The sequence below is a fragment of the Scyliorhinus torazame genome, chromosome 6 (genome assembly GCF_047496885.1).
Source record: "Scyliorhinus torazame isolate Kashiwa2021f chromosome 6, sScyTor2.1, whole genome shotgun sequence".
Lineage (NCBI taxonomy): Eukaryota > Metazoa > Chordata > Chondrichthyes > Carcharhiniformes > Scyliorhinidae > Scyliorhinus > Scyliorhinus torazame.
In genome coordinates, this window is record NC_092712.1 from 129177746 (window position 1) to 129202988 (window position 25243).

Below are 25243 nucleotides of genomic sequence, written 5' to 3' on the forward strand. Positions count from 1 at the left end.
AACTCCTCGTCTATCCTCGGGAACTCCAGCCCCCCCCAGAAATCGCTTCATACCCTCCTCCCCGGCTGGGGGTTCCGATCTATACAATTTACTATAAAACGCCCGAAACACATAATTCACCCCCGCCAGTTCCAGAATCACCTTTTCCAATCTCTCTCTCACCGCCTCCTGTTCCTCAGCTGGTGCGCCAGCATCCTGCTGACTTTTTCCCCATATTAATACACCGCCCCCTTCACCCTCCTCAGTTGTCTCTCCACCTTACCTGTGGACAGGAGCCCAAATTCCAGCTGCAGTCTCTGATGCTCCTTCAAAAGCCCGTCATCCGGAGACTCCGCATACCTCCTGTCCACCTGAAAAATTTCGCCTACCAGTCTGTCCAACTCTGCCCGCTCAGCCTTCTCCTTACAGCCCGAATTGAGATGAATTCCTCCCTAATAATCCCCTTCAGTGCCTCCCAAACCACCCCTGCCGAAACCTCACCGATGCCATTGATCCCCAAATGGCCTCCCTCACCCGCCTCACATCTAACCTCCATTGTGGGTGCTGGGCCTTTCCCTTGCTAACTTGAAAGTCCACCCAGTGCGGGGCATGCTCTGGCACCACTATTGCTGAATATTCAACATTTACAACCTCAGCCAGCAGCGTTTTGTCCATCACAAAGAAGTCTATCTGGGAATACACCTTATGCACATGGGAGTAGAATGAAAACTCCTTACTCGTCGGCCTCCCAAATCTCCATGGATCCCCCCCATGCACTCCATGAATCCCTGGAGCTCCTTTGCCATAGCTGATACCTTCCCAGACCTGGAACTCGACCGGTCCAACCTTGGTTCCAGGACCGTATTGAAATCTCCCCCCATAATCAGTCGATGTGAATCTAGGTCTGGGATCTTCCCCAGTACCCGTTTAACAACATCGTCCCAGTTCAGGGAATATATAGTTACCAATACCACAGCCGTCCCCTCCAACTTCCCACCAATCATAACATAATAGCTCCGGGACCTCTTCTATACTCCCCACCTCGAATGCCACCCGCTTATTAACCAAGATCGCCACCTCCCTCGTTTTAAAGTCTAATCCCGAATGGAACACCTGTCCAACCCTTCATAATCGAATCTGATCCCCCACCTTCAGATGTGTCTCCTGCAACATGGCCACGTCCGCCTTCAGTTGCCTCAAGTGCTTGAACTCACATGTCCTTTTGACTGGCCCATTCAGTCCCCGAACATTCCATGCAACAAGCCTGGTTGGAGGGGGCACCCTGCCATAATCTCTCCTAGACCAGTCTGCGGCCCTTGTCTCGCACCTCCCCTGGCCCGCCCTCAGGCCACTACCATCATCAACCCTCCTCCTCCTCCACTTTGAAAGTCCCCGTGCCATCAGCAGTCTAATCCCCCCCGCCCAACACCTCCACTCCCACTCCCCCTCCCAACACCCCCCCCCCCGCCCTCCCCCCCACCCCCCTCCCCCACATCGATCTTCAGATCACCCCCCATTTTGTTTCCGTGAACTAGCCCGCCCAACTAGCCTGGCAGCCCCCGCCCATGGCGCCTAGCATCCTACCACCCACTGATTCCCCTCCCCCTGTGGATTGATAGGATAGTAGACACCTACATTTATCAATAATGTGCTCATTTGATGTGAACGGTGCCAAGGAGGCCCGGCCACACACGCCCACATGTTCTGGTCTTGCCCAAGGCTTGCGGGGTACTGGACAGCCTTCTTCGAGGCAATGTCCAAAGTGGTGGGGATGAGGGTGGAGCCAGGCCTGAAAGTGGATATCTTCGGGGTATCAGACCAGCCAAATCTATTCCTGGGGAGGAGGGCGGACGCCCTTGCCTTTGTCTCCCTGATCGCCCGCCGTGGAATCCTGTTCGGCTGGTGGTCAGCAGCACCACCCAAAGCTGCAGACTGGCTGTCCGACCTCTCGGAATCTCTCCAAATGGAGAAAATCAAATTCGCCATCCGAGGGTCAGACAACGGCTTCCACAGAATGTGGGAGCCATTCACACAATTGTTCCGGGACCTGTTTGTGGCCAACGAACAAGCGGAAGAATAGCCAGGTAGCCAAGAATCAGGAGAAAGTAGCCAAGGCGGGGGAGGGAGGGATAGACCGGGGGGTGGGGGTGTAACAGCTAAACCTAAGAGAAAAGAAAGGCGAACCACAGGAGAAGGGGAGGGGGGGAAGGGGGCAGAAGGGGGGAGGGGGGAAGAGGGAAGAGACAGGGAACAATAGAAGGGAACCAGAGAGGTGGGGGGGAGGCAAGGGAATGTCAGCCGGAAGGAGGGCGCATTAAACGATAACAAACGTAGCATCTACAGGAGCAGAGAACAAGGAAAATACGGGCGAAAGACGGGACGAACGGCTGAAGCGGAGGTGAACGCGAGACGACAATGGCAGCAAAAACCGTCCGGGAGAAGCAACGCCAACACCAGATCCATTCGCGTATTGCCCTCCGTAATTGTTCTGTAATTGTTTCTCTGGCACCCAAATGTATATGTACCTCCCCAGTTTTCCCCCCCTACAAACAGATGCCTACTTATGTGTTAAAAATAATACTGCCAATTGTAGAGTTGCTGTTGTTGAGCTAGCGCATAATACCCTACCAGTTATTTTATTCCAATTTCTTTTTTGTTTTGTTTTGTTTTTTGTGCGTGTTCCCTTCTCTTTTATGTATAAATATATATTTTATTCTGTGTACATAACGATAAATATACTCTGTTCAAAACCCCAATAAAAAACATTTATAAAAAAAAAAAATAATGTGCTCATTTTATGGACCGGAAACTGGCACAGCAATAATCAATTCAGTGATGCATTTCAGCCACTGCACGATTGTTATGGGGCTTTAAATAAAAATGGCTCTAGCAGCCTTGTTTCAATGCCGAGTTGAAACCTTGCCAGATTTCAAACTGAGTTTGTAATTTTGTATTCACTAGTTGGAGTTTGCAACATTCAAACTCTGCCTGGTAATTCTGGGTCTTGAAAAGCATCTCCAGTAATCTTTAAGGAGACTCAATGGAGGCAGTGCAAAAATTGCCTCAAATGTTTGTTCAGTCTTTTTGTTTGTGTGAAGTCGGAAGAAGCATTAATGCTCCTGCTGGGCCCACAAAACAAACCTTAGTCCACTGTTGGCATTCCCTTCCCTCATGGCTACCCCCACCACCTACACACCTCTAGGCTCTGGGTCTTACCACGGCCTGTAATTGCTAAGCCCACGGGGCAAGCTGTATCTTTGCACTTGATTAATGATATTGGGAATCTCACATAAGCAGGGGTCCACGCTGCATATCTGCCCAAAATTTACAACTACTTTGTTCCTTTCCCAGAGTGGCCGGTGAAGGAAAACTGGCCGGAATAAAGAAGTGAGAGAGTGTCCATTCTGCAGCTGCTGGATATTAGAACCTGACCTTGATTCTGACAATGGGAGACAAAGTTTAAATTATTCTGAGAAGCAAACCTGAAGGTTACTGTGTTCAATAAATGGGGCGAAATTCTCCCTTTCCGCCGATCGGCACAAAAAACGGCGCAAATCTGACTTGCGTCACGTCGGAAAAATGGGTCGATAGTCTCCGGCCCGAAATGGGCTAGCAGCGACGTAACGGGATCCGCGCTTGCGCAGTGGTTCACGCCGTGCAGCGTCATACGCGCTGCATGGCGTGACGGCTCATAAGGCCGCGCTGCTCCCCCCCACCCGACCGGAACACCCGACCGCAACACCCGACTGGATGGCTGGCCGTCGCTCAGCCCCGAGGTTCGAGTCACGCGATGTGGAGGCGCTCCTGGACGCGGTGGAGCAGAGGAGGGACGCCCTGTATCCCGGGCACGGCCGCAGAGTTGCCCCACGCCACAGCCGGCGTCTGTGGAGGGAAGTGGCAGAGGCCGTCACCGCTGTGGCCCTGACACCACGGACAGGCACCCAGTGCCACAAGAAGGTGAACGACCTCGTCAGAGCAGGCAGGGTGAGCCTCCCCATATCCCCCATATCCCCCCCTCCCCCATATCCCCCCTCCCCCATATCCCCCATATTCCCCCCTCCCCCATATCCCCCCCTCCCTATATCCCCCCTTCCCCCATATCCCCCCTCCCCCATATCCCCCCTCCCCCATATCCCCCCTCCCCCATATCCCCCCCCATATCCCCCCTCCCCCATATCCCCCATATCCCCCCATATCCCCCATATCCCCCATATCCCCATATCCCCCCCTCCCCCATACCCCCCATATCCCCCCTCCCCCATATCCCCCAGTACACCACTACCCAGGACACCACTACCCAGGACACCACTACCCAGGACACCCCTACCCGGGACAGCACTACCCAGGAAGACGAAATACCGGACAGTGACTCAGAGTGGATGGGTGGAGACGAACCCCCACCCCAAAGTACCATGGACTCAGAGTGGGACGAAGAGCACGACACAACGCCACTGCTGTTACCAACACCCTCCACCATCGCAGAAACACTCACCACGGTTGGGCACTTTAGTGATGAGGCGCCTGGTACACTCACTGGTGCGCACAACACAGCCGTCCCGGTACAGCAGGTGGAGGTAGGAGCAGCAGAGGGACCGGGCGGTCGGAGGGCAGCCCAGCCCAAGCGAACATCTGCCGCCCAGATGGATCCCGGGTTCCTGCAGTGACCACACCCACACATAGATCCGATGCAACCACCGACCCGGAGACGAGCGAAGAGGGTGACGGGCGGCTTGCGGCGGCTGCGGTCGCAGGTGGAGGAGTCCACCCGCGTCCAGGAGCTGGGAGTGGTGCCGGTCATGCGTGCCACCCAGGCTGACACCGCACGGGTGGCGTCCGCGGTGGAGGCAATGGGTACGACGGTGTCAGACATGGGGAACGGTTTGCGAGGCCTGGAGCCTTCCGTGCAGGCGGCGTCTGTGGCCCAGGACATGGCTGCCCTCTCACAGGAGGCCATGAGCCAGTGCCAGCGCCAGATGGCAGAGGCACTCAACGCCATAGCCCAGTCTCTGCAGGCCATGGCCCAGTCTCAGCAGGCCATGGCCCAGTCTCTGCAGGCCATCGCTGAGGGCATCGGCGCCAGTGGCCATGTGCGAGCCGGCGTCGCACTGTCACAGACAGGGTTTGCCAACCCCCTGGGCTCCATGGCTGCAAACCCCTGTCGATACCAGCACGGGCCTCCAGGACTGGCAGCGCCAGATGTCGGGGGCGCGTCGGATGGCCAGTCCGTTCGCATCCCCCACCCATGTAGAGGCCTGGGGGCCATCGGGCACCCCGAGGGAGGAGGAGGTGGTGTGGTCCGTCCCGGCTCCCTCTGTAGGGGAGGTCCCGGTACACCGCGACACCTCGGACTCCCCCCCTTCCGTCCCAGGTGCATCGGGTGGGCAACGGGCAGGACAGGCTGGCAGCTCGCCATCCCAGTCGCCCGGGCCGCAGCCTGGCCCATCTAGGCCAGGACGCCCCAGGAAACGGCCGCCAAAGGGATCCAGTGTCAGAGGGCAGGAATCACAGGAGTCCACCTCCAGTTCTGCTGTACCGTCTGGGGAACCACGTAGACGTAGTCAAAGGGCCAGTAAGGCCAAACAATTAGACACTGAGTAAGTTGGCACGGGTGCAGGGCACAGATGAGTTTTAGGGGCTAGGGCACGTGCATGAACTCCTTTGGTTATTAAAGTCAATGTTACACCTACCGAAGCTGCCTTTGTGTGCGGGGGTATCATGTACGTTGAGCGCAAGTGTGTGTGTGAGGGGTGGTCTTACCTCAGCCCCAGGTGAGTCTGCCCCCTTCCCCCTGGGCCGCCATCAACATCCCCCGGGCAGAGGACGGGACCGTGCACTGCAGTGTCACAGCCGCATGCAGGGATGGTCCGGGTGGATGGTGGTACTGTGGCCATGGGTCAGACATAGTCCAACGATGTAGAGCCAGGAGCTCATCGCAGGGCGGGTTGTCATCATCCTCCATGGCCTGCGATAGACACGCGTCCACCCGCAACTGTGTGAGCCCGGCCCGTTGTGCCGCAGGTGGATCGGCAATGGGGGGGGCGGGGGGGTGGTGTGCATGCGGGTGGGGTGGGTGGGGTTGGGGAGGGGGGTGAGGGTGCTGGGTGGGTGGATGGGTGGGGGGTGTGGGTGGTTGGCTGTCGCCATGGTGTGCGGTCTGTGGCCATACTACCCGCTTCCCACGCCCATTTAGTCAGTGAAGCGGGCGTCTATCAATCTGTCCCGTGCCCGCTGAGCCAGCCGGTAACGGTGGACAGCCACCCGCCTGTGTCTACCCCGTCTGCCTTGACCATTGCCCCCATCCCCCTCATCTGGGGAGGACTGGGCCTCTTCCTGCTGCTCCTCCACTCCACCCTCCTCTGCCTGCGGCACATCGCCCCTCTGCTGGGCTATGTTGTGCAGGACGCAGCACACCACAATGATGCGGCCGACCCTATCTGACCGATACTGGAGGGCGCCCCCAGAGAGGTCCAGGCACCTGAAACGCATCTTCAGCACACCAAAGCACCTCTCGATCACTCCCCTTGTCGCTACATGGGCATCATTGTAGCGGTTCTCCGCCTCATTGCGTGGCCTCCGTATAGGCGTCATCAGCCACGATCGCAATGGGTAGCCCCTGTCGCCCAGCAACCAGCCCCTCAGCCGGGGATGGCGTCCCTTGTACATGCCGGGGATGGATGACCGCGACAACACGAATGAGTCGTGTACACTGCCTGGGTGACGGGCGCAGACGTGCAGGATCATCATGCGGTGGTCGCAGACCACCTGTACGTTCATCGAATAGGTCCCCTTCCTATTAGTGAACACGGCCCTGTTATCTGCAGGTGGCCACACAGCGACGTGCATCCCATCGATCGCGCCCTGGACCATGGGGAACCCGGCAACGGCAGAGAAGCCCATGGCCCGGGCATCTTGGCTGGCCCGGTCCACGGGGAAGCGGATGTAGCGGTGCGCCATGGCATATAGGGCATCTGTCACTGCCCGGATGCACCGGTGCACCGATGTCTGCGATATGCCGGACAGGTCCCCACTCGGTGCCTGGAATGACCCCGTTGCATAAAAGTTCAGGGCCACCGTAACCTTGACGGACACGGGGAGAGGGTGTTCCCCGCCAGTGCCACGCGGTGACAGGTGTGCCAGCAGGTGGCAGATGTGTGCCACGGTTTCCCGGCTCATCCGGAGTCTCCTCCTGCATTCCCGGTCCGTGAGGCCCTGGTATGACTGCCGGGGCCGGTACACACGGGGCGCCCTCGGGTGCCTCCGTTGCCGTGGGGCCGCGACGTCCTCCTCCCCCTCCTCGTCCTGTCGGTCAGGTGTCCCTCCAGCCTGGGCGGCTGCCACCTGCACCTCTGCGGCAGCCTGCGCCGCCTCTCTGGCACGCTCCTCCTCCTCCTCCTCCTCCGCCTCCTCCTCATCCAGGGCAACATAGACATGAGCGGCTGCCACCACGGCGGCCAACATCGCTGGATGATCTGAAAACATGACGGCCTGGTGGGGGGGAGGGGAACGACGACATGTCATCATTGCCCATATCCCCTCCTCCATCCAGCCAGGTGGCATGGACCGCATGGGTCCAACTGTTGGAGGCTGGCACCTGGCCAGGAGGACCAACTCACTTGCCCTCCCATCCCCCTCCTCGGCACGGACCACCCCCAACCTCCACCCCAGCACGGACCCCCCCCAACCTCCACCCCAGCACGGACCCCCCCCAACCTCCACCCCGGCACGGACCCCCCCCAATCTCCACCCCAGCACGGACGCCCCCCCAACCTCCATTCCGGCACGGCACGGACCCCCCCCCAACCTCCACCCCGGCACGGCACGGACCCCCCCCAACCTCCACCCCAGCACGGACCCCCCCCCCAACCTCCACCCCGGCACGGCACGGACCCCCCCCAACCTCCACCCCGGCACGGCACGGATCCCCCCCAACCTCCACCCCAGCACGGACCCCCCCCAACCTCCACCCCAGCATGGACCCCCCCCAACCTCCACCCCGGCACTGCACGGACCCCCCCCCCAACCTCCACCCCGGCACGGCACGGACCCCCCCCAACCTCCACCCCGGCACGGCACGGACAACCCCCCCAACCTCCACCCCAGCACGGACCCCCCCCCCAACCTCCACCCCAGCATGGACCCCCCCCCAACCCCCAACCTCCACCCCGGCACTGCACGGACCCCCCCCAACCTCCACCCCAGCACGGACCCCCCCCCCCAACCCCCACCCCAGCACGGACCCCCCCCCCAACCCCCAACTTCCACCCCAGCACGGACCCCCCCACCAACCTCCACCCCAGCATGGACCCCCCCCCAACCCCCAACCTCCACCCCGGCACGGACCCCCCCCCAACCTCCACCCCGGCACGGACCCCCTCCCGGCACTCCCCCGGAGCCCAGCCTACTCTAACCACCCCCCCCCCCCCCCCCGCCGCACACACACACACACACACCCCGAGACACACCTCTCCTCACGCATTCAGACTGCGGCCACGCCATTGCCTGCCCAGAGCCAACCACCCAGGCCGTCACTCACCTCCACGCTGGTCGGCGTGAGCCTGGAGCACCGGGTCACGCCAATGAAAAGGAGGTTTGATTCACGTCGACGTGAACGGTCATCACGTCGACGGGACTTCGGCCCATCCGGAAGGGAGAATATCGGCTCGCCGAAAATCAGCTGCCTTGCGCAGACCCGTGACATTCTCCGCGGCAGCGGCGCCATTAACGCCCCGCCGACTTTTCTCCCTTCGGAGACTTCGGCGGGGGCGGGGGCGGGATTCACGGCCAGTTCTCCGACCCTCTGGGGGGTCGGAGAATGACGCCCCATGGTTTTTAAAAATTGTAATAGCAATGCAATACTTAGCAACCTTCCTTGCTTAATTTTTAATCTGAATTTGGCTTCTGGTATAATCATGAATATAAGATTTATAATAGTACTGATGGTGCTCCCTGCTGTTTAACATGTTTTGTTGATGATATTACTTAATTCAGCTCCTTCTAAACATTCAATTCAATGGGCTTCCTATCTTGGTTGCAGAAATTTTAACAGCCTGCTTAATTGAAAGTTGTCCATTTTTAATTTGCTGTAAGACTTTCAAGATGAATTATGTTGCTTGTTACTCCGAAATATATTGGTGCTCATTTCATTACCGTCTGTGTACAGGATTTTCAGGGAATTTTAAATAAATATGTAAGATTTTCTTTCTTTCTTCAGCAACCTAATTTGTTAGCATCAGTAATCAAGAAGATAAGAAATGACTAAAGCTATAAATTGGAGTGGAATTCAAAATTGGAGTTCACCGAGGAGCTACACAGAATGGAAAGTGTAGCTTGGATGTGAGTATGTGATATCATATTTAGATAGCTAGGGATTCGGGTGGCTCATGATTGGCCCTGCTGAACAAATTGAACTTGGCCAGTCTGGTGGAGAGGGTGAAAGAGGACTTGATGAGGTGGGATGCCCTCCTGCTTTCCTTGGCGGGGAGAGTGCAGGTGACCAAAATGAACATCATGCCGAGATTCCTATTATGTTCCAGTCCCTCCCGATCTTCCTCCCCAAATCTTTTTTTTTCTCGTTAGGGTGGTCAAGTTAATCTCAGCCTTTGTGCGGGCGGATAAGACACCCCGAATTCGGAGAGCCTTTCTGCAGACGGGATGGTGTTCGAGAGGGCCGGTGTTACTAAATTTAATGTTCTACTATTGGGTGGCGAACATTGAGAAGGTGTGATGGTGGTGGGAGGAGGAGTGGTTGGGGTGAGGGCAAATGGAAGAGGCCTCCTGTGTAGGGTCGTGTTCAAGGGCATTGGTCTGCCCCACTCCCGTCTTCCCCAGCCAAATTCACAACACACCCAGTAGTGACGGCATCTCTTAAAATCTGGAATCATTCAAGGCAAAATTTTAGATGGAGGGCATGTCAGTACTGTTGCCAATCTGCAAAAATCATAGATTTGCACCCTCAGGGATAGAAGCAACATACAGGATTTGGAAGCGGGTGGCGGATGAAAGGATTAGGGATCTGTTTGGATGATAGGGTAGGACAGTGTTTTTCAAAGTGGGGGTCGTGACCTGCCGGTGGGTCACGGGATGATGTGAAATGGGTCATCAAGAGGTCTGCAGAAATGATCCCTGAGGATCGCCTGACCTTGTTTCCAATTTTCTCCCTGGGTGAATTCTGGCTGCAGTATAGTGTGTGGCCACATGAGGCTGATGTAGAGACCGGTGCCGTGGACTTTCTGCCTCCCTGGGTCACTCTTACAGTCACCACCACTGATGCAGCCTCCAGCAGCCGCTCTCGTTTCTGAAGCAGATGACCAGCAGGTTGGTCAGCACCTGCACCTACAACCGAAGAGTTTAAAAGAACAAAATCAATTATCTTTAAATTTATTTCCTGCAGATACTCCTCCTGCACAGAGTTAGTTTCCAGCAGTACTTTGCGCTCTTTTTTTCCAGGCCTGCATCTCCCACCCAAAACCAAGTGACTGCTGACTGGAATATCTTTCCACAAGTACCCCAGTCAATAACTCGTAGTTGGAGCACTGCCATCAGTGCTGTGGGCAGCATGGTAGCACAGTGGTTAGCACAGTTGCTTCACAGCTCCAGGGTCTGTGATGAACTGTTACTATATTACTGTACCTTTATCATCATGTAAGGTGATGTCCCCTTTAAGACCAGGCTTGGAACCCTGGGGGACTCCGCCTCTGACTCCGCCCACCTGGGAGCCGTATATAAGGGGTTGCCTTGTGGGCGGCACCCTGTAAGCACCTGTCTCGGCACCAGGCTAGTTGGATTGGATTGGATTGGATTTGTTTATTGTCACGTGTACCGAGGTACAGTGAAAAGTATTTTTCTGCGAGCAGCTCAACAGATCATTAAGTACATGAGAAGAAAAGGGAATAAAAGAAAATACATAATAGGGCAACACAACATATACAATGTAACTACATAAGCACTGGCATCGGATGAAGCATACAGGGTGTAGTGTTAATGAAATCAGTCCATAAGAGGGTCATTTAGGAGTCTGGTGACAGTGGGGAAGAAGTTGTTTTTGAGTCTGTTCGTGCGTGTTCTCAGACTTCTGTATCTCCTGCCCGATGGAAGAAGTTGGAAGAGTGAGTAAGCCGGGTGGGAGGGATCTTTGATTATGCTGCCCGCTTTCCCCAGGCAGCGGGAGGTGTAGATGGAGTCAATGGATGGGAGGCAGCTTTGTGTGATGGACTGGGCGGTGTTCACGACTCTCTGAAGTTTCTTGCGGTCCTGGGCCGAGCAGTTGCCATACCAAGCTGTGATGCAGCCTGATTGGATGCTTTCTATGGTGCATCTGTAAAAGTTGGTAAGAGTCAATGTGGACATGCCGAATTTCCTTAGTTTCCTGAGGAAGTATAGGCGCGGTTGTGCTGTCTTGGTGGTAGCGTCGACGTGGGTGGACCAGGACAGATTTTTGGAGATGTGCACGCCTAGGAATTTGAAACTGCTAACCATCTCCACCTCGGCCCTGTTGATGCTGACACGGGTGTGTACAGTACTTTGCTTCTTGAAGTCAATGACCAGCTCTTTAGTTTTGCTGGCATTGAGGGAGAGATTGTTGTCGCTACACCACTCCACTAGGTTCTCTATCTCCCTCCTGTATTCGGACTCATCGTCATTCGAGATCCGGCCCACTATGGTCGTATCGTCAGCAAACTTGTAGATGGAGTTGGAACCAAGTTTTGCCACGCAGTCGTGTGTGTACAGGGAGTAGAGTAGGGGGCTAAGTATGCAGCCTTGCGGGGCGCTGGTGTTGAGGACTATTGTGGAGGAGGTGTTGTTGTTCATTCTTACTGATTGTGGTCTGTTGGTCTTAGCTTATTAAAGCCATCTTTACCGTTTTACTCTCTAAGCGTCGTTATTGAGGGTACAACAATTTAATAAGCTAAACTACATCAGGATGGACGCAGGCCTAAAACCAGAGAAGCTCAATCTGGAAGCACGGACACCGGAGGCAAAAGACATTTTTAAATACCGGCTCCGATGCTTTGAGGCCTACCTGGACTCATCAGTGACTCCCATCCTGGGGCAACGCAAGCTGCGCCTACTCCACGCCCGGGTGAGTCACAGAATCTCCGCCACGCTCGAAAAGGCGACTACCGACTTCCGGGTGCGGCGATGACCAGCTGAGTCGCACGTTTCGGCAGCTCCCGGTGAAACGGACTTTTGGGCTCTTGATAGGAGCCCCAACGGCAATTTTGACGGCTAAAAACACTGTGCGGTAAACCAGAAGGGAATCCCCCCTGGATACGGATGAAAAAAGGAGGAGAAAGTGGCCGGATTGCAGTGGATCCTTTAGAACAGCGGCAAGGAAGGCAAGCAAAAACCAAGATGGCGTCGGAAGGTGGCAGTTTAACATGGGGCCCTGAACAACAAGAGTTCTTGAAATGCTGTGTGGAAGAGCTCAAAAAGGAAATGAAGAAAGAGCTGTTGGCCCCGATACTACAGGCGATCGAAGGGCTAAAGGAGGAACAAAAGACCGAGGAGCGGGAGCTTCGGGTCGTGAAGGCAAAGGCAGCCGAGAATGAGGACGACATACAGGGCCTGGTGGTGAAGACGGAGACGCATGAGGCACATCAGAAACGATGTGTGGAAAGGTTGGAGGCACTGGAGAACAACGCAAGGAGGAACAACCTGAGGATTCTTGGTCTTCCTGAAGGTGCGGAGGGAGCGGACGTCGGGGCATATGTGAGCACGATGCTGCACTCGTTAATGGGAGCGGAGGCCCCGGCGGGTCCGTTGGAGGTGGAGGGAGCATACCGAGTGATGGCGCAAGGACCGAGAGCAGGAGAAATTCCCAGAGCCATAGTGGTGAGATTCCTCCGTTTTAAGGATAGAGAAATGGTCCTTAGATGGGCAAAGAAAACTCGGAGCAGTAAATGGGAGAACGCGGTGATCCGCGTTTATCAAGACTGGAGTGCGGAGGTGGCGAGAAGGAGGGCGAGCTTTAATCGGGCCAAGGCGGTGCTTCATAAAAAGAAGATAAAATTTGGAATGCTGCAACCGGCAAGACTGTGGGTCACATCTCGAGGGAGGCACCACTACTTTGAGACGGCGGATGAAGCGTGGACTTTTATTGTGGAAGAAAAACTGGAATGAGCGGGTTATTAAAAAGAACGATTGAACAAAGTGGTGGGGCGAATGTGGGGGGCGAAGAGGCGGGTTAAAAAGGGGCGAAAGAGGAGTTTTATGTACTAATCCTGCGATGTGGTAACTTTTCTCTCTTCCACAGGTGGTGATGGGGGGAGGAGGGGAGGTGGAGGAGATGGGGCGTTGGCCATTGGGGGCGGGGCCAAGGGAGCAGCGCGGGCTTGGTTCCCGCGCTATGATAATCATGGCGGGAATAGAGAAGCAGGAAGGAGGGGGCATCGCACGGTGCGAGCCGAGGTCACGGGGGGAAGCCGAGGTCGGCCAGAGTTTGCTGACTTCTGGGAGCAACATGGGGGGAGTAATTACGCTAGTGGGCGATCTAGGGGGGGGGGGGTGGGAGGGGGGAATTACTGGGTTGCTGCTGCTGGGGAGAGGGGGGAGCTGGTATGGGAGGGGATGGGCGGGGGGGCACCGCCTGGGGGAGATACAGCTGCGTGGGAACTGGGTGAGGAGCTGGAAAAAGGGGATGGCTAATCGACAAGGGGGGGGGGTAGGAAGCCCCCCAACCCGGCTGATCACGTGGAACGTGAGAGGGCTGAACGGGCCGATAAAGAGGGCACGTGTACTCGCACACCTTAAGAAACTTAAGGCAGGTGTAGTTATGTTACAGGAAACGCACCTGAAACTGATAGACCAGGTTAGGCTACGCAAAGGATGGGTGGGGCAGGTGTTCCATTCGGGGCTAGATGCGAAAAACAGGGGGGTGGCTATATTAGTGGGGAAGCGGATAATGTTCGAGGCAAAGACTATAGTGGCGGATAACGGGGGCAGATACGTGATGGTGAGTGGCAAACTACAGGGGGAGACGGTGGTTTTGGTAAACGTATATGCCCCGAACTGGGATGATGCCAATTTTATGAGGCGGATGCTAGGACGCATTCCAGACCTAGAGATGGGAAAGCTGATAATGGGGGGAGATTTTAATACGGTGTTGGAACCAGGGCTAGATAGGTCGAAGTCCAGGACTGGAAGGAGGCCGGCAGCAGCCAAGGTACTTAAAGATTTTATGGGAGGTGTAGACCCGTGGAGATTTAGCAGACCTAGGAGTAAGGAGTTCTCGTTTTTCTCCTATGTCCATAAAGTCTACTCGCGAATAGACTTTTTTGTGCTGGGAAGGGCGTTGATCCCGAAGGTGAGGGGAACGGAGTATACGGCTATAGCCATTTCGGATCACGCTCCACACTGGGTAGACTTGGAGATAGGGGAGGAAACAGGAGGGCGCCCACCCTGGAGAATGGACATGGGACTAATGGCAGATGAGGGGGTGTGTCTAAGGGTGAGGGGGTGCATTGAAAAGTACTTGGAACTCAATGATAATGGGGAGGTTCAGGTGGGAGTGGTCTGGGAGGCGTTGAAGGCGGTGGTTAGAGGGGAGCTGATATCAATAAGGGCACATAAAGGGAAGCAGGAGAGTAAGGAATGGGAGCGGTTGCTGCAAGAACTTTTGAGGGTGGACAGACAATATGCGGAAGCACCGGAGGAGGGACTGTACAGGGAAAGGCAAAGGCTACATGTAGAATTTGACTTGCTGACTACGGGCACTGCAGAGGCACAATGGAGGAAGGCACAGGGTGTACAGTACGAATATGGGGAGAAGGCGAGCAGGTTGCTGGCACACCAATTGAGGAAAAGGGGAGCAGCGAGGGAAATAGGGGGAGTGAGGGATGAGGAAGGAGAGATGGAGCGGGGAGCGGAGAGAGTGAATGGAGTGTTCAAGACATTTATTAAAAAATTATATGAAGCTCAACCCCCGGATGGGAGGGAGAGAATGATGGGCTTCTTGGATCGGCTGGAATTTCCCAAGGTGGAAGAGCAGGAAAGGGTGGGACTGGGAGCACAGATCGAGGTAGAAGAAGTGGTGAAAGGAATTAGGAGCATGCAGGCGGGAAAGGCCCCGGGACCGGATGGATTCCCAGTCGAATTCTATAGAAAATATGTGGACTTGCTCGCCCCGGTATTGACGAGGACCTTTAATGAGGCAAAGGAAAGGGGACAACTGCCACCGACTATGTCTGAAGCAACGATATTGCTTCTCTTAAAGAAGGAAAAGGACCCGCTACAATGCGGGTCCTATAGACCTATTTCCCTCCTAAATGTAGATGCCAAGATCCTGGCCAAGGTAATGGCAATGAGAATAGAGGAATGTGTCCCGGGGGTGGTCCACGAGGACCAAACTGGGTTTGTGAAGGGGAGACAGCTGAACACGAATATACGGGGGCTCTTAGGGGTAATGATGATGGCCCCACCAGAGGGGGAAACGGAGATAGTAGTGGCGATGGATGCCAAGAAAGCATTTGATAGAGTGGAGTGGGATTATTTGTGGGAGGTGTTGAGGAGATTTGGTTTTGGAGAGGGGTATGTTAGATGGGTGCAGCTGTTGTATAGGGCCCCGATGGCGAGCGTGGTCACGAATGGACGGGGATCTGCATATCTTCGGCTCCATAGAGGGACAAGGCAGGGATGCCCTCTGTCCCCATTATTGTTTGCACTGGCGATTGAGCCCCTGGAGATAGCGTTGAGGGGTTCCAAGAAGTGGAGGGGAATACTTAGGGGAGGAGAAGAACACCGGGTATCTTTGTATGCGGACGATTTGCTACTATACGTGGCAGACCCGGCGGAGGGGATGCCAGAAATAATGCGGATACTTGGGGAGTTTGGGGATTTTTCAGGGTATAAATTGAACATGGGGAAAAGTGAGTTGTTTGTGGTGCATCCAGGGGAGCAGAGTAGAGAAATAGAGGACCTACCGTTGAGGAAGGTAACAAGGGACTTTCGTTACCTGGGGATCCAGATAGCCAAGAATTGGGGCACATTGCATAGGTTAAATTTAACGCGGTTGGTGGAACAAATGGAGGAGGATTTCAAGAGATGGGATATGGTATCCCTGTCACTGGCAGGGAGGGTGCAGGCGGTTAAGATGGTGGTCCTCCCGAGATTCCTCTTTGTGTTTCAGTGCCTCCCGGTAGTGATCACGAAGGCTTTTTTAAAAAGGATTGAAAAGAGCATCATGGGTTTTGTGTGGGCCGGGAAGACCATGAGAGTGAGGAAGGGATTCTTACAGCGTAGCAGGGATAGGGGGGGGGCTGGCACTACCGAGCCTAAGTGAGTATTATTGGGCCGCTAATATTTCAATGGTGAGTAAGTGGATGGGAGAGGAGGAGGGAGCGGCGTGGAAGAGATTAGAGAGGGCGTCCTGTAGGGGGACTAGCCTACAGGCTATGGTGACAGCCCCATTGCCGTTCTCACCGAGGAACTACACCACAAGCCCGGTGGTGGTGGCTACACTGAAGATTTGGGGACAGTGGAGACGGCATAGGGGAAAGACTGGAGCCTTGGGGGGGTCCCCGATAAGAAACAACCATAGGTTTGCCCCGGGGGGAATGGATGGGGGATATGGAATCTGGCAAAGAGCAGGAATAACGCAACTGAAAGATCTGTTTGTGGATGGGAAGTTCGCGAGTCTGGGAGCGCTGACCGAGAAATATGGGTTGCCCCAAGGGAATGCATTCAGGTATATGCAACTGAGGGCTTTTGCGAGGCAACAGGTGAGGGAATTCCCGCAGCTCCCGACACAAGAGGTGCAGGACAGAGTGATCTCAAAGACATGGGTGGGGGATGGTAAGGTGTCAGATATATATAGGGAAATGAGGGACGAAGGGGAGACTATGGTAGATGAACTAAAAGGGAAATGGGAAGAAGAGCTGGGGAAGGAGATCGAGGAGGGGCTGTGGGCAGATGCCCTAAGCAGGGTAAACTCGTCGTCCTCGTGTGCCAGGCTAAGCCTGATTCAGTTTAAGGTATTACACAGGGTGCATATGACTGGAGCACGGCTCAGTAAATTTTTTGGGGTGGAGGAGAGGTGTGCGAGGTGCTCGAGAAGCCCAGCGAATCATACCCATATGTTTTGGTCATGCCCGGCACTACAGGGGTTTTGGATGGGGGTGACAAAGGTGCTTTCAAAAGTAGTGGGGGTCCGGGTCGAACCAAGCTGGGGGTTGGCTATATTTGGGGTTGCACAAGAGCCGGGAGTGCAGGAGGCGAGAGAGGCCGATGTTTTGGCCTTTGCGTCCCTAGTAGCCCGGCGCAGGATATTGTTAATGTGGAAAGAAGCCAAGCCCCCGGGGGTGGAGACCTGGATAAATGACATGGCAGGGTTTATAAAGCTAGAGCGGATTAAGTTCGTTCTAAGGGGGTCGGCTCAAGGGTTCACCAGGCGGTGGCAACCGTTCGTTGAATACCGCGCAGAAAGATAGATGGAATGGAAAAAAGAAGGCAGCAGCAGCAGCCCAGGATCGGGGGTGGGGGGAGGGGGGAGGGGGGGGGGTGGGGAGGAGGAACCAGAAGGACTCTCAGGGTTGTTAATATATACTGTATAATATGTATAGGTCGTTGCTACAGATAATTATATATTGGACTGTTAAATTATATTTTTGGAGAGTGTTACTTGTGATAAGGCAGTTGCCAATTAGGGTTAGTTTTTATTTTTGTTATTTATTATTTATTCATTTTTTTGTTGTTTATAAAATAGGTCATTGTTATTTGTGTTGTTATAATATTGTGTAAAGGATGCACAATGTACTGTGTTGGTTGACCAAAAATTTTCAATAAAATATTTATTAAAAAAAAAGAAAAGGCGACTACCTATGAACAGGCGGTCGAGTTACTACGCAAGCGGTTTGTCAAACCCATCAACGAGGTACATGCCCGGTATCTGCTCTCTACCTGCCGGCATCCCTCGGGGGAATCGCTAGACGAATTTGTAGAAAACCTCACTGCGCTCGCCAGGGACTGTGACCATCAGGATGTGACAGGGGAAGTCCATATGAACCTGCACATCAGAGACGCTTTCGTGTCCGGCATCCATGCTCCGCCCACCTGGGAGCCGTATATAAGGGGACCCCTTGTGGGCGGCACCCAGTAAGCACCTGTCTCGGCACCAGGCTAGTTCTTAGCTTATTAAAGCCTTCTTTACCGCTTGATCTACTTCCGGCAGCGGCTACTCGAAAATGGGGAAAAAGACCTCCAGGCAACGCTAACGCTCACCTCCTCGCTGGAAGTGGCCCGACATACTTTGGGCATGTACCCCGCGGACGCTGCGAGCCCCCCTCGGACTTCCCCAGACTCGGCCACGTTACGGCCTGCGGCGTGCGGCGACCCACCCAGACCGGGGCACACCGTGCTACTTCTGCAGGCAGGGCCAGCATCCACATCCACGCTGCCCAGCCCGCTCTGCCATCTGCAGCGACTCTGGGAAAAAGGGGCATTTTGCGAGGGTCTGCCTGGCCAGGTCCAAGGGCCAGAAACACAAAGAACAGCAGGCCCGAAAATCAGGCTCATAGGCCCGCAGGCGCAATGCGGCTGTGCATCGACCCGACACGCTCCCTTCTGACGCGTCATCCGCCTTTTGCGAATCATGGGGGCGGCCATCTTGTCGGCGGCCATCTTCTCGACCTGACACGTGCGACCGACGGCGGCAGCCATTTTACGAATCCGACTCGGCTGAGGACTCGGACTGCCCGCAACTGGGAGCGATTACCCTCGACCAAACGCGGCCAAAACATCTGCAGAACTCGATGATGAAGGTCCAGGTCAACGGGCGTGACACTCCATGCCTTTTCGACTCTGGGAGCACGGAGAGCTTTATTCAACCTGGGACGGTAAGGCGCTGCTCCTTGCGCACCCATTCCGCGTCCCAAACCATAGCCATCGCATCCGGGTCCCACTCGATACAAATCAAGGGGTACTGTATCGCGGATCTCTCGATCCAGGGCGCCGAATACACCCGTTTCAAACTGTATATTATCCCTCACCTCTGCGCCCCCTTACTGCTCGGACTGGATTTCCAGTGTGGCCACCGAAGCCTGACACTGAAGTTCGGTGGACCCTTGCCGCCCCCTCACGGTATGCAGCCTTGCGACACTGAAAGTCGCACCCCCCTCTCTATTCGCGAACCTCACTCCCGACTGTAAGCCCGTCACCACCAGGAGCCGGCGGTACAGTGCCCAAGACATGACTTTCATCAAGTCAGAGGTCCATCGTTTACTGGGAGAGGGGGTCATCGAGGCTAGCAACAGCTCCTGGAGAGCACAAGTGGTGGTAGTCCGGTCCGGGGAAAAGAAACAAATGGTCGTGGATTATAGCCAGACCATAAACCGCTTCACGCAGCTTGATGCGTACCCCCTTCCTTACATAGCAGAAATGGTAAATCGGATCGCCCAATACCGGGTATTTTTCATGGTTGATCTCAAATCGCGCCTATCACCAGCTCCCCATCCGACTGAAAGACTGCCTTCGAAGCAGCCGGCCGGCTCTTCCACTTCCTCAGGGTCCCTTCGGCGTCACAAATGGGGTCTCCATCTTCCAAAGGGCAATGGACCAAATGGTGGACCAGTACGGTTTGCGGGCTACATACCCGTACTTGGACAATGTCACCATCTGCGGCCATGACCAGCAGGAGCATGACGCGAACCTCGAAAAGTTCCTCCAGACCGCCCGAGCCCTCAAGCTGACCTACAACGAGGAAAAATGCGTTTTCCACACAACCCGGCTAGCCATCCTCGGCTATGTCGTGGAAAATGGGGTCCTTCAGCCGCATCAAGGCGGACATCATCAAGGCCGCTATGCATGCGGTGGACGAAACTATCCCCTTCCGGGTAGAGAGCGATGCGTCAGACATCGCCCTGGCTGCTACCCTCAACCAGGTAGGCAGACCAGTAGCGTTCTTCTCACGGACCCTCACCGCCTCCGAGATTTGGCACTCTGCAGCCGAGAAGGAGGCACAAGCCATTGTGGAGGCTGTGCGGCACTGGAGGCATTACCTAGCCGGTAGGTGGTTCACCCTGATCACCGACCAAAGGTTGGTAGCCTTTATGTTCGATAACGCACAACGGGGCAAAATAGAAAACGATAAAATTTTGAGGTGGAGGATCTAACTCTCCACCTACACGTACGATATCAAGCATCGTCCAGGGGAGCTCAACGAGCCCCCAGATGCCCTGTCCTGTGGCACGTGCGCTAACGCGCAGGAGGATCGCCTGCAAGCCATCCACAATGACCTCTGACACCCGGGAGTTACCAGTCTCGTCCACTTTATCAAGACCCGCAACCTACCTTACTTAACCAAGGAGGTCAAGGCCATGACCAGGACCTGCCAGATCTGCATGGAGTGCAAACCGCACTTCTACCGGCCAGACATGGCTCGGCTCGTGAAGGTTTCGGGGCCCTTTGAGCAACTAAGCGTGGACTTCAAGGGCCCCCTCCCGTCCACCAACCGCAATGCCTATTTCCTCACCATTATCGACGAGTTCTCCCACTTCCCATTCGCCATCCCCTGTCCCGACTTGACCTCAGCCACCGTGATAAAGGCACTGCACAGCATCTTCACCCTGCTTGGTTTCCCCGCTTATATCCACAGTGACCGGGGTACATCGTTCATGAGCGATGAACTGCGTCAGTATCTGCTCAGCAAAGGCATCGCCTCGAGCAGAACGGCCAGTTATAACCCGCGGGGAAACGGGCAGGTGGAGAGGGTGAACGCGACAGTTTGGAAGGCTGTCCTTCTGGCCCTACGGTCGAGAGGTCTCCCAACCACCCGCTGGCAGGAGGTCCTACCCGATGCCCTACGCTCCATTAGGTCACTCCTCTGCACGGCCACGAATGAGACCCCTCACAACCGATTGTTTGTCTTCCCCAGGAAGTCCACCTCCGGGGTCTCGCTTCCACCTTGGCTGACGGCTCCGGGACCTGTTCTTCTCCGGAGGCACGCGAGGAGCCATAAAACAGACACCCTGGTCGAGAGGATCCGATTACTGCACGCAAACCCCAGTTACGCCCACGTCGAGTACCCCGATGGCAGGCAAGATAAGGTTCCCCTGCGGAACCCAGCACCCACAACACCCCCCCCCCCCGATCCCACTCCCTGTCGGTGGACACCGACCGTGCACGCCCCCTAGCGCCCCCCCACTCTACACACCCCGCCGGCGCCGGCACCGCTACCCCCAGCCCCAGCTATTTCCCCTGTGTCCCGATTCCCTACCCCGACCCGGACCAAGGCTTCGACCACCGTGCTCCCGGACGTACCCTCAACTAAGACGTCTGTGTCTGCCGCACCACCGCCCGAGCTGAGGAGGTCGATGAGGATGATCAGGCCGCCGAAACGAATGGAATTACGATGGCACTTCACCCCCGCCGGACTTTTTTTTTAAAACAGGGGGTGAATGTGATGAACGGTTACTGTATTATTGTATCTTTATCATCATGTAAGGTAATGTCCCCTTTAAGACCGGGCTTGGAACCCTGGGGGACTCTGTCTCCAGCTCCGCCCAGCTGGGAGCCGTATATAAGGGGACGCCTTGTGGGCGGCACCCAGTAAGCACCCGTCTCGGCACCAGGCTAGTTCTTAGCTTATTAAAGCCATCTTTACCGTTTTACTCTCTAAGCATCGTTATTGAGGGTACAACAGGGTCCCAGGTTCGATTCCCAGCTTGGGACACTGTCTGTGCGGAGTCTGCACGTTCTCCCCGTGCCTGCGTGAGTTTCCTCCGAGTGCTCCGGTTTCCTCCCACAGTCCAAAGATGTGCAGATTAGGTGGATTGGCCATGCTAAATTGCCCTTAGTGTCCAAAAAGGTTGGGTGGGAATACTGGGTTACGGGGATAGGGTGGAGGTGTGGGCTTGGGTAGGGTGCTCTTTCCAAGGGCTGGTGCAGACTTGATGAGCAGAATGGCCTCCATCTGCATGTAAATGTTATGATTCTATGATATACAGGATTTCAGAGATAATTCTTGTGTAGCCTGTGGGGATTGAAGTGTTAGGCAGGTCGGTTCGGTGTGGGCTGCACTTGATGCAGCGATGCGAGAAACAGACCTCTAACACTGTAGAAGATCCAACACGGTTTTATTGAATGATAGAACTAACATACATATTTAACTGTGGGTCGACACTATACTGAACTGACTGGAGACCTTGTACTAGCCTGACCAGACTTACTAGCTACCGCATGGTGTTCGCACTGTGCTAGCTCGAGGACTCTGACTGTCTCAGTGGCTGGGTCCCGAGAGAGCGGGGAACCTAGTGCCCTCTGGCTTTATAGTGGTGGTGTCCTGTCTGGTGATTGGCTGCCCCGTGCCGTGTGCTTACTGGTCATCCTGTGTGTCAATCACTGCCTGTCTGCACTTCATTATATACATGCATGGATATTATGACAGGGATCTCCCCACCTTTCAATTGGTCCATTGTCACAACGCTGATTTATGTTTGTCCAGTTTTGAACTCGGCTCTGGGGCGACGTGTGGGTTTGGGAACTCCAACCATCCCAGTCAGGGGGGAAATGCATCCGTTCAAGTACAGCTCACACAAAGAGACCGACTTCAGGACTAACATTCTGAATCAGATGCATGTTTAAAGTCTGCCACTGTTACCATTGTTAAGTAATCTTGAATTTCTGTTACCATTAACGTTGTCAGTGCTGGTTCAATTTCTGCGGCAGTTAATCTTGTTGATGTCTGTAGAGTTTCAGTTACTTTTAACCTTGCCAATCAGATCTATGGATAAGTCGTGTTGTGTATGCACAAGGGGTTTGATGTATATTTTAAATGGGGAGCCGCTTAACGTTCACTTTCTGAGATCAGTCGCTATCTCAGTGAGACTGACTTTGCAATCAATGGTGAGTCTCCTTCCTTCCCCATCAGCCCAAAATCCAGATGCATTTCCAAGAAATTCCTCATTTCCATCTTCAAACACCTCAGGAGTCTACGATCAAACGACTTGCATACTGATCTGTGCAGAGATTTTTATTACGTTATTTAAATCTCCAAATAACAACAAACAATAGAAAATATATTTGTATTTACATTTAAATTTTTTTAATAATACAGAAGTGATAATACAGAACAATTAATGTGATGTTTGAAGAAGTAACTATGGAGAATCTATTGTGAATGAGGCATGGGTCGCGAGAGGTGGCCATTTTGGTCATTTTGTAAAAATGGGTTGCCGGAAAAAAAGGTTGAAAACACTGGGTTAGGTGGACTGGAAGAGTTGAAGGAAAAATATCAACTCCCGAGGAGGAGCGCGTTTAGATTTCCGCAGGTGCAGGACTTTGTTCGCAAAGGACTCTTCCTCATTACCCCAATTGCCGAGTCACATGCTGTTGGATGGGCTGTTATGTAGTGATGAGCAGGGAGAAGGGAGGATCTTGGACATATATGAATAGTTGCTGGAGATGGAGAAGGCTCCATTAGAAGATTTAAAAACAGCTTCTTCCCCGCTGTTATCAGACCCTCTTATGGATTGATCTGATCTCTTCACATCTTCTCTACCGAGTAGGACTACACTCCTGTATGCTTCACCAGATGTCTGTGTCTATGTATTAACGTCGTGTATTTTATATTTGCCCTATTATGTATTTTCTTTTCATGAACGGAATGATCTGTCTGAGCTGCACGCAGAACAATACTCTGCACTGTACCTTATGACAAGAAACAAATCCAATCCAAGAGATAAAGGGGAAGTGGGAAGAAGCACCCTACCTGCCCATGCCCCCACCCTATCCCCATAATTCAGTAACCCCACCTAACCTTTTGGACACTAAGGGGCAATTTACATGGCCAATCCACCTAACCTGCACATCCTTGGACTGTGGGAGGAAACCGGAGCACCCGGAGGAAACGGTTTGCTGCCCTGGTGCTTGGAAGTGGGACGGGAGCCATCGGGGCCAGCCTCAGTCGGTGTGGTCTGTCATTGAGGGGTGGATTGGCGAGCGGGGGGAGGTGATCGTTGGTGGCTGCCCATGGCCACAGCTGGGGGGGTGGGTATCACAGCGCCTGCGGGTCCACCATGCTAATCCCTGGACCGCGTGGTCCCACAGCGTGTGCCACAGGAGGCTCAGCCTCAACAAGGGGACAGTGCGGCACCTGTGCCATATCCTCACGGACTTGGCACCATGTAGAGGATGAGGATGCCCACTCCTGATGGCTGTCAAGGTAACTGCAGCCCTGAACCTCTACGCCTCAGGATCATTCCAGGGCTCAGGCAGGAACTTGTGCGGCATCTCACCAGCTGCAGCCCACAAGTGCATCCGTGAAGCCAGGGCTGCCCTGTTTACCTGGGCAGAAAACTATATAAGCTTTGACATGGACTAGGCCCAACAAGATGCCCGGGCAACAGAATTCTCCCCCATCGACGGGATGCCCCAGGTCCAGGGGCTAACAGATCACACGCATGTCGCCTTGCACTCACTGGGCGATCAGGCAGTGCCCTGAACATCCAGCTCATGTGTGACCACCACGTGAAGATCATACACGCGTGTGCACGCTCGAGGATCACCCCAGGATGGCCGGTTGGCTCTTGGGGGTAAGGGGTACATGCTTAGGACCTGGCTAATGATGCCAGTCCAGAGGCCAGTGACTGATGGGGAGACCCGATACAATGAGGCCCATGCGACCACCCGGGTTGTCAGTGCGTGGTGCATCGGCCTGCTCAAAATGTGGTTCCGATGATTCGTCCACTCTGGTGATGCGCTCCAGTACATCCCCGGAGGGTCGCTTGCTTTGTGGTGGTCTGCTGTGTCCTCAACAACCTGGCACAATAGCGGGGTGACATGCTGATGGTGGAGGGGAGGAATATGTGGCCACCTCCAAGGATAAGGAGGCGCCGGACCAGGAGGGGCTGGAGGAAATGCCCAGGGAGGATCCGCAGGATCAGCCGGAGGCTGCAGGACAGGCGGCAGCGGCAAGGGGCTGGCAAGCCAGGAAGGCCCTCATTCTCACCCTCTTCCCAAAAGACATGGCCTCATCTGTCTATCCCCCTCTCCCCAATACCCCCTTCCCCATACGCTGCCTTCCCTCTCCACCCCTTTCACCGTCCTCTCCTCCCCACCCACTTCCCGCCCTCCCAGGTTCTGTCAATCCAGGGTGATGGGACTATGCCGGCACTATCAGTGGGTCACTGTCAAGGACAGGGGGTGATGATAACCTGCAGAGAGCTGAGCGCCGGTGCTCCTCAATCTATACCATAGCCTGACCCCTGTCAGTCTGCTGAGTTCTTGCACACACCCATCACCTGTACATGATGGCACTTACCCCGCCATGTCGCAC